The 10,771-nt window shown below is 35.8% G+C and overlaps 1 long non-coding RNA gene across 2 annotated transcripts in view; it reads right to left on the reverse strand.

Moving 5' to 3' along the window:
• The window catches only part of LOC138842726 (uncharacterized), a 58,315-nt gene extending 47,544 nt beyond the window's left edge, over positions 1–10,771 (reverse strand). For both annotated transcript variants that reach the window (XR_011377537.1, XR_011377536.1), the window contains exons 1-3: positions 10,670–10,771; positions 10,474–10,561; positions 9,139–9,240 (exon numbers count right to left, since the gene is read on the reverse strand). This is a non-coding gene — a long non-coding RNA (uncharacterized lncRNA). The remainder of the gene's footprint in view (positions 1–9,138; positions 9,241–10,473; positions 10,562–10,669) is intronic.

Consider the following 10,771-nt stretch of genomic DNA (forward strand, 5'->3'; position numbering starts at 1 on the left):
TACTCAGCATAATGTTTTTGAGAATCACCCATATTTTTGTATTTCAGTAGTGCATTCCTTACTGTTGCTGAGTACTCCTACTGTATGGATAGGCCAGAATTTGTTTCCCTATTTACCTGTTGTTAGACTGTTTTGCCTGTTTCCAGTTTTAAGCTATTATGAACAAAGTGTTATGAATATTTATGACTATATCTTTATATGGACATACATTTTTATTTCTCTTGGGTAAATACATACAAGTAGAATTGCTAACTTGTGTTTAACTTCCAAATGTTGTTTTAAGCTCCAAAAATGCAGCCGTGGTGAAAAAAAATAGTCAAGATTTAATTCTCTCATCAAACTTATGTGCAGACTTAACTGGATTTACATAAAAATCATACAGCTTTGATATTTTAAAACTGAATTGAAATACAAGGTATATTAATTTTCTATTGCTTTATAACAAGTTACCACAAACTCAATTGGTTAAAACAACATATACTATCTCAGTTTCTGTGAGCCATGAGTCTAGATACAACTTAGCTTGGTCATCTGCTCAGGATCCCACAAAGTTGTAATTAAGATGTTGGTCAGGCTGTGTTTCTTTCTGGAGCTTGGAGTCCTCTTCTAAGTTCATGTGACTGTTGGCAGAAATTAGTTCCATGTGGTGTTAGGACTGAAGTCCCCATTTTCTTGCTGGCTGTTAGCCAGGAACCGAGCTCAACTATTAGAGGCTGCTTGCAGTTCCTTGCCATGTGGCCCTCGCACAGACCTCTCATAATAAAAATAAATCCAAATATATTAGTAATGAAAATACTTGTATATAAACTAAAATGGTTATGGTCATTCCCATTGCATTTGAGAGAAGAGCAAAACTTGTGTGACTTTATATTACTGGTGGCATTGTTAAATGCGACACACTTTGGTAGAAGGAAATTTGGCAAATTGACACAGCAATTTGACAACCACTCTGATAGTTTTTTAATAGAAAAATCAGAGAAAGCCATGATTGCAATGCATTATTTAAAATTCTAGAAAGGTGGGGAGGGAGGAAGTGAGGGAAGGAGGGAGGGAGGGAGAAGAGAAAAGAAGAAAGAAAGAAAGGCAAACAATTTAATGCTCAGAAATATAGGGGGATGTTAACATAAATTATGATATGGTCATTTGCTAAAATACTTTGCAAGCATTTGATACCTAAGAGACTATGTAACACTATGGCAAAAATTACAATCAAATAACAGAACTGTTTTATGAACACTATGATTACAATATATACAATATATGCATAGGAAAAAAATTTAAAACTATGTAAATGATTGTTTGGAGCCACGTAAATATGGGTGACTTTATAGTATTCCTTCCAAACTGTCTACAATGTAATTTAAATTTAAAGAAAGGGTTTCTTATTTCATAAATTGCCTCAGTGTAGTATACCTCAGAATCTTTCTGAAGATACATATTAGATGGTCTCTGTGTTTTTAGATTTGCTCAGGTATACATTTCACAAGTGGCCATCTAAAAATATCACAACTACATTTTAGGCTAACTTATAAACCTTTGCTCCCACACTGCATTTTCTTTTGTTCCTATCATGGAGAGGCTAAAGTATACAAAAGTCTGATCTGCCATTTCCACCAACTCTTCTGGAATAAACTCTTAATACTGCTTCATCTATTGTTATGATCTTGGGCAGAATACTTCGCTTTCTCTCTCTTTCTCTGTGTGTGTGTGTGTTTAATTAAATATGGGTAGAGGGTTGGCTATATGACCTCTGATCTCTTGGCTCTAATTATCTATAATTCCATCTCACTTGTTCCTTTCATTTTAGAATAGAGGCAAACAGAATGAATGCCAGTATAAATGCTGAATTATTCTATTTCAACCCTAATTTATATGGCTGGCAGAATCCTAGTGAGGATAACAGAGCTGAAAGAAACTTTAGACACGGTATAGCCCACCCTTCTCTCAAGGAAACTAAGCTCTAGTGCTCAAATTTTACTTAGAAAGTTAATAATAAAACTGAGAGTAAAATCAAGATTCTGGACCCTCTGTCCAGGAAATAAAACAATATCTACAAGGTGATTAGCAGAGTGGTTGGCTCATAGCCATGGTAATAATGTGTTTTTTTCCTGCTATACTACGCACAGTAGATATTCTGCTATGTATTCAGACAGGAAAAAGTGATTAAATGTTTTCAAATAGCTTTCTAAAGAAAAACATTAGAATTTCAAGGATGGGAACAGTATCACTATTTGCAAACAATTTCATGTTTTCCAGATAGTTAATTCAAAAAGCATTTATTAAGTTTCTACCATGTATAAGCCCCCTGCTATGCACTCTAAGCTGATAGAGATGAATGAAAATATGGACTCTGTCTTCAGAAAGGTAATAATAATGGAAAATCTTTTTTGCACATTTGCCGCATGAGAAGATGCCCTGTCAAAGAGTTTGTGTGCATACACATCATTCAGTTCTCACAGCATTGCTCTGAGTTATGTATTATTAGCATAATACATATGCTTTTTTTTCCAAGTGAGAAAATAGAGATTTGGGGCGGTTGTGCAGCCTCACAGCTAGTTAGTGGAAAAGTCGGGATTCAAAGGAGTCTAGGCATAGAAATGCTAAATATTAATGTTAATATTTAATATATAAAATAATGCCTTTCTGAATCTAATTTGCCATTAGTTATCACTTTAAGGTAAAGACCTGGCAAGAACCTTTTCTTTCCTCATCTTCAATCTGTCCACATGTCGTAAAAGTATTTGTTTGAGAAAACTGCGTATGAGAATTATATTGAAAAAGAATATTTCTAATAGGTAGAAGGAAATAAAGAACATTGAATACAGAAGCAACAGGAAATAAAAAGGTAGGGAGGAGAAAAAGCAAGAAAATGAAAGTTTGGGGAAAGAATCAGATTTGGGGGTTTAGTTTTTTGTAATTTGGGGCACTGCAAACTAATGCCCAGTAGGTGGTGCTAGAGTATATATATTCTAACATCCAGAAAGGCTGGCTGGGTCCCTTGCCTCCCACATACAAAAAGAAAACAAAACAGAAAAGCACACAACCAATCAAACATTGGGAATTGAGATTTGACTATTTGTTAGTGATGCCAACTTTAAATAAAATTATATTTTCAGTCATATAATGAAACAGGAGACTATTGGAAATGTGGTGCTGTTATGAAGAAGTGCTGGCACACCAACACACATGGCCATCCTTTATTCAGCGCTTTTCCTGTGAGGTTTTCTTCTGGTTTTCACAGATGTCTTCCGTGGCCCCTTCATAAGTACAAAGTCACTGGAACTTTAGAGATTCCCAGTTCCACACAGTAAATGTGATGTAAAAGGATATTTACAGAATGCTTACTTCCCTGACCTATTTCTCACACTGAAATAATGAGTGAGAAGAGTAAAATGTCAATATAATACGATTTTAGTTAAGAACACACTGACAGGTTAAAAAAGCAATCACAAAAATCCAACTTTTAAATTTCTCAATCAATTAACACATCCCCAAGAAACTAAAGCTAACAATCGTTCATTCCTGGCCCAGGTCAGCCTCCTACAAACACATGTTCATTGAAGTGTCATCTGTCTGTGAGCCCTTATGCTCCAAGATAGCTTTCTAGTATGTTGAGGAATGATTACTCCTCATTTTCAGTGCAACAATATCTTTAATTTAATTATAAATGAATATTTGACAAGCCTTTTATAAAAAGGAAACATATTTCCATTGGTCTCTTACCAAAAGCAACATTCATCTATTATTCCTGGCAAAGTCTTTCCACCTCAGTCTCATCTGCCCATGGGCAGTCAAGAGATGATTCCATTTCTTTAATGTCCTGAAGGGTACAGCTAGTGTAAAGCGTTTAGATAAACTGCAAGAGAATATAATGCATCCGCATATGTAGAATGACATAACTTTTAAATAAATGAGTGGTGACATTTTTAATTTAAGTTTCCTTCCTCCTTCTGGTTTCAGATCTCAGGAATAAAAAAATGGTGAGTGTAATCAGATTATAAAGGCTAGGCTACTGATGGAGGTTTAGGGCACTCCTTCAAACACTCACAAATTGAACGGCATGTTAGTGATGGGCCTTGCCTTCTTTTATCAGGTATTTCAGGTTATGAGGGGAGGGTACTCCTGCAAAAGTTGTGAGACAGTATAATTGATTGAGATATTAACTTGTGCTTTTTCCTTGATGCACTTTTTCCCACTCCCATCCACTCCAAGAAGGTAGTCAGTCCTTTCATGCTTTCTTGGCTTATACGAGGTTTTGCTGTAGGAATCAAAGGATAATTGTCTTCCTAGTACTTGAAAGGATTATGCCCAGGAAGGGAAAGGGAGCCAAGTATCTCCTGGAAAAGAGGAGGAAGAAGAGGATGTGCCCTCCAGAAGTTGAGGATGTGAAGGGAGATCTGGAAGTTCTCAATTGGAATCTGCAACTGGCTTCCTCCCAGTATCCCAGGAAGTGAGAAGAGTTTTTGGTTAGGTGGGAATGGGATGGCTGCATGGTATGCTTGAGAGGCTGGAGTCTGGGCTCAGGTTCATAGCCTCTGCAAAATTTGCTGGGCTTCCAGATGGGACAGAAACCCAAGGCGCTCAGATTTCAGTAGCCTATATGAGCTAAGACAAGGCATCTAGAGGTAACCAAATGGGCACGAGACCAAAGGACTTCCCCCAATTGCTTTGCTTTTCATCAGATGGATGTGAGTGAGAGAGCACCTAAGTAGGTTCAAATTGAATTATTATGGGAGTGGAGCTCAGAGAAAGGTCCAAGTTTATTTTAAAAATACATGCTCTTTCTGAGATTTTGGACTAAGACATTTACAATTTAGTTCAAGTTTAGTTTCTCATTCTGAGAATTTTTTTTTCCCCAGGAAATATCATTTTAACTAACTGTCCATCTCAGCCAAGGAAAATAGTGTTGGTTTCAAAGAAAATAAAAAATGTGAGGAGAGAGGAGGAAATTACTTGAGAACAACTTTTTCGTTTTTTAATGTTTTTGCCTGGGTAAGTACATTAACTGGAGGATCAAATGACAAAATAAAAACTCAAGTAAATATCATTATAATGTAAGAAATCAATTCTTGTGATATGGGGATCAGAAGGGTGGAATCTGTAGATTTTAATAGCCTGTTACCTGCATGTGTACACTGCAACAAAAGAATCGTGTTTGGGCTTTCATAATGTGAATCAAGAGATACCCTCATGGCTGAGTTATCTAATGAAATTGAGAAGTTATCATTGGCAACATTAGGGTAACAAGGAGGTGACAGACATGAAACTAGCCAAGAGTTCATTCCGTTGTCTTTAAACCTGCCTTTTTCCAGTTCCTCAAACAAACAAGGTGTGTGCTAGCTTGTGGTTAGAATTCTCAGGGATAATTTTTCTTCTTTTATCCTACCTCAACTAGAGCTAAGACGAAAGAAGGCAAATACTTTCACCATTTCCATGTAATGGAAAGCAGCTTTTTCCCGCGAGATTTTGCCCTTTGAAGAATCCCAGCTTATGCCAGGGGTCCTACCTCCTACTCAGCTCTGGTCCCAAGCTTCATTTCCTGTCCCAAGGGCACATCTAGTACTCACTCACCCCCTCTTCATGGCTTTCTTTTCATTTCAGGTCTCTGCTTTCCCACCAAGCTTTAAAAAAGTGATAGTTAAATTGTATTGAAATTTTTCAATGTGCTTTACCAAAAAAGATTTTTCTGAATATCAAATCAGCTATCTTGACCCCATTTTCTATTAAATATATTTGAGTCAATTTTTTGCCCACATCAGTACACCAAAACTAATGTTAAAAGATAATTTTCAGAAAAAGGTAAAAATCATGATTTTAACATAGATGAAAAATGGACGTGTGTTAAAGAAATTCTTTTATTCTTATGAATAGAACCAGGCCCATGCTATAACCGGTTCAAAGGAAAACTCAAAACAGTACAAATTCATATGGATTGAAGGAATATTGAAATGAATTGCAAATGGAGACAAAACTGTGGTTTTTCCAAGCCAATCAAGTCACTACCAAACTGGATAGAAAATGTTCATTAAATACTATCAGACAAGTCAGAATTTACTATCAGTTACCCACATTTACAAAGAGTTGCAAAATAGCTCAAAGGCAATGAACTGGGCTCCAATCTGATAACCCAGAAGGGTTGTCAGAAAAAGCATAGTTTCTATTGAAACACAAAATTTTTATCTACACTAATCTTGTCAAGGTCGTTAACGACCTCTACACTGAAAAATTTAACGTCATTTCTCAGAAATTATTTTGCTCTAGCTATTAACAGCTTTTGACATAACTAATGACTTCTTCCTTTTTGAAAAAAATGTTTTTGCTGTCCCCTTTGTCTGTTCCTCTGGATTATTTTCATAAACTCTTCTCCATCTGTACTCATTGCCTAGGTGATTTCATCCAGTTCTGGGGGTTTAAATACCAGCTTTAGACTTAAAATTCCTAATACTATATCTTCAATCTTAACTTCTTCTGGGAAGTCTGGACACACTTTTTAAAAATTCACATTTACTGTCATGTTGCCATCTTAAAACTGTGTTATACAAAATTCTACTTCAATTTCTTTCGATCTATCTTTTTTTAACACATACACACACGCATGCACACACACACACACACACGCATGCACACACACATGCACACACACACACACACACACACACACTGATCCTCATGCAGTTCTAGTTACTCGAGCCAAGTGCATAGAGTCATCCTGGATATCTTCCATTTGTCTCTCCAGATTCATTCTCCACCCTTCCACACCCTGATGCATGACACTGAAAGCTGACGTGTAGGAGCTAAATCAAGGTTCTCCCTTGTCCTTTGTTTTGCAATTGGTTTTAGTCAATGGGAACCTTTGCTCCTGTGGAGGCAGGTCAAAGTACTGATTCCTTCATCTATATCCTCATGGGGCAATTTTGAGCTGGGTGTTTTCCTTAAGGCAAGTCTGTTAAAATTCCGCTTAACACAGGTTTTTATATTCATTCTTCAGGGCATTGTACTATTCCTTGTGTTCCTCTATACCCTGCTCACATCTTTCTAAATAATTCCTTTATTAAACACGTCGCTAGTTATCTTAATTAAATGTGCCATATCTTTTCTGATAGAACATTGATACAAGCCCTCTGTTTCACATCCAGCAAATTCTCTTCATCTATTTTCAAAATGTATCAAATTTGACCATGTCTCACTTAGTGTTCCCTGTCCAAGCACCATCATCTCTCTTCTGTGTTACTGTAATAGCCGCTTCACTGAAAGCCCAGAAGAGGGTGCTATAGAAAATGTGTAACTTTTCTATATAAGAAATGTTATAAGAAAATGTATAATTTTGAAACATAAAATTTATTTTTTCTACACTAATCTTGTCAAGGTCATTAATGACCTCCACGGTGAAAAATTTAATGTCATTTCTTAGCAACCATCTTGCAGGTGTGTAGTAGCTCTTTACACTTGCCCTTCTACAGTCTATTCTCATATACAAACAGAGCAATCTTCTAGAACAAATATCATATCCCTTATGATCAAGCCCCCCTCCACGTGCTGCCTGTTTCTCCTGGATCCTCAATCTACTCCAGCCGTTTAGATGTTCTTGCTACTTTTTAAATATGCTTAGCATACTTGTGTCTCAGAGTCTCTTAACTTGTCCAAAATGTGCTTTCCTTAGATATCCATTTAGTACTTACTTCACTACAACTCTTTGCATAAAGGTCACCTTATCAAAGGGAACTTTCCTCACTATCATATGAAAGGGGATCCTCACCCCTCCCCACCTGCATTCTCTATCCTTACTCTACTTCACATTAATTCATAGTACTTACCACCACTTGACATAATTTATATTTTGCTTATAGGTTTATTTGCTCTGTCCTTTTTGGAATCTAAGTTCCATGAGAGCAAGATCTTTGTTTTCCGGTGATGTTTATGCTGTGCCTAGAAAAGTGCCTGGATTATAGTCATACCCACTTAAACATATGTGGAGTGAAATGAAAGAATGAATAAGTGAATTATCAACTGATACAAAAGTTACGTTTTGAAACCCTGAGTGATAAGTGGTCATTCCAAATCCTATTTGAGCCTCAACTATTTTTCAACAGGAAGCAAAGGAGTTCCCTAAATATAATCTCAGACATGATCAAATATTTGAAAGCTGTTGACTGGCCTCAGTATGACTTTAAAGCTGAAACATAAACAAAATCAGAGTTGTGCGATGGGTTGTAAGGAAGCCAATAATGAAGAAACCAGCTTTCTGGATAAACAGGTGGGCACAAAAGAAACTTCAGAACATCATAGTGGGTTCAAGCTCTATTTTCTTCGAGTAAAAGAACATAATTAGGGCTTCCCTGGTGGCTCAGTGGTTGAGAGTCCACCTGCCGATGCAGGGGACACGGGCTCGTGCCCCGGTCTGGGAGGATCCCACATGCCGCGGAGCGGCTGGGCCCGTAAGCCATGGCTGCTGAGCCTGCGCGTCCGGAGCCTGTGCTTCGCAACGGGAGAGGCCACAACAGTGACAGGCCCGCGTACCACACACACACAAAAAAGAACATAATTATGCTACTTACAATTAACGTTTGTTTTTTAATTAATAAAAATGCCTTGAATAAAATAATGATTGTCAAATGAAGTTCTAAACTCTCCATTAGAAAGGAAATATTAATGTATCAAATTTATATTGTACAGGCAATAGAAGATAAGTGTCCTTCATCATCCTTTCACACAACTGATTTGCTTTATTTTTACAGTTTTGTATTTGTAATCCCCCATACTTTTTATTGTATCAGTACCTCTTAAAACTGGGCTCTAAGGAAGCAATCTCAGTTTCATCCTACACAACTCTGGTAACATTTCAACACCTCTCTTAAGTTCAGCTCTACTACCATTAAATTATTTTTTTCCATGACAGTAGTAGAGTGTAACTTGGCAGTTTTCTGAAGATTCCCAGCAACAAAGTCATCTGGAAGAGTCAAGTTCAAATGTCTATACATACCTTATTTGATAAGCAAAGAAAAATAAGACCTACTTAAACTTGCTTAAATCAAATGGAAATAGGGGAAGCTTATTGGCTTGAGTAATTGAAAAGGACAAATGATAATGGTTTCAGATATGGCTTGTTCCAGAAATTCAAATAATAGCTCTAGTACTTACTATGTCTCCACCTCTAGATTCTATTTTCCTTCATGTTGAGTTGTTTCCCAGGTTCCTCATGACAAGATGTTTTTCATTTTGAGTATCTCCTTCTAGCAGCTCCTGAAAAAGTCCCAAGATTAACTCTGACTGGACACTTCATGAGACTCAATAACTTTTTCTCAGTCCTAACAATAATGTTTGAAACTAAAGTGAAAAATAATATACATGTATAATATGGACAAAACAATAAAATTCTTAGACCTAAGTATAGCAAGAATAGTTTAAGACATAAAAATTAAAATTTGAAATGCAAATGCAGGACATAAAACAACCAGAATAAGAACTGTCATAGAAATGTTGGTATTTCTAAAATTAATACATAAATTTTGCACAACTCAAATTATAATCTCAATGAGCTTTTCTGTGGAACTATATAAAATAATTCTGGAATATGTAATGCAAAAATAAATCTCTAAAAGTAGCCAAGAAATTTATGAATACTGAATAAGAACAAGTAAGGCAAAGTGAGAGAATTTCAGATACTAAGATAACTATAAAGTCACTGTAATCAAAAACATGTAATATTGGCACATAAATATATAAATATATTAGTCAGATATGGTCGAGCATCCACAGAAAGATAAGTATATATGTGGTTTTTATCTAACTTAGTGAGAAAGAGTGCCTAATTTAATAAATGCTGCTGATATGATTGATAATCCAGAATTGGATGCCTACCTTTTTTTTTTCTAAAGAAAAATATTGGAAGGAATGGTAGGAGGCTATTTGTATAAATTTGGGGTGGAGAAGGCTTTCCTAAGTATGATAGGAATCTCAAAAACCATAAAGAAAAAACTACATATATTTGGCTATTTTAAAATCACTTATGTTTTCATGGCAAAACTTACCATAAACAAAATGAAGAGGAAATTGAAAGCTAGGTCTGTAAATTAAGTATGGAAAAGGTTCTATTTTTCTTAGAAACTAGTTACTGAAGGATTGTTGCATATAAAATCCATGTGGAATTCATAAGATCACCTACTGTACATACAACAGAAAGAAATTTCAAACTTTCTCAAATTATTGACAGAATTTCACAGTCAAAACTTAACTTTTATTGCCCAGAAATACCTTTCTAATCAAGGGAGACTTCTAGAAAAATATGAAAAATTACTCCAAGTCTTTATTTTAAAATAGGTAAATAATAGGCAGAATGGTATTAGTTGGATAATAGAGTGAAACAGAGCAAAACAAACACAAGGGCAATGGAAAACAATACGATCTCAAAATGTTCTCTTCTGGATTTTCTTTTCTTGTCAGAGAGACAAAATTTGGAAGGGTCAACAGACTTACACTTCTGACCAAAAAGGAATTCTAGGAATGTGAGTTGATAGAACATCCTGTTTTTTCAGTACCGACTCTTTCAGCGAAAAGTAGAATTCTGAAAAATATAAAAGGCATATGTTACAAAATAAACAGATATAAATAACCACTTCTAGATCACTCTGAAATTATAAACTAAACATAGACATTATAATAACTGAGATACATTTTAAAGGCAGAAATTGTTTTGATTAATGGGGGAAATCCTGTAAAATCTCTTCCCAAAGAAATTGGAAAAAGACAGTCTTGGCAAAAACTGCTTTCTCAG

Source organism: Globicephala melas, chromosome 6 (genome assembly GCF_963455315.2).
Source record: "Globicephala melas chromosome 6, mGloMel1.2, whole genome shotgun sequence".
In the NCBI taxonomy this organism is placed as follows: domain Eukaryota; kingdom Metazoa; phylum Chordata; class Mammalia; order Artiodactyla; family Delphinidae; genus Globicephala; species Globicephala melas.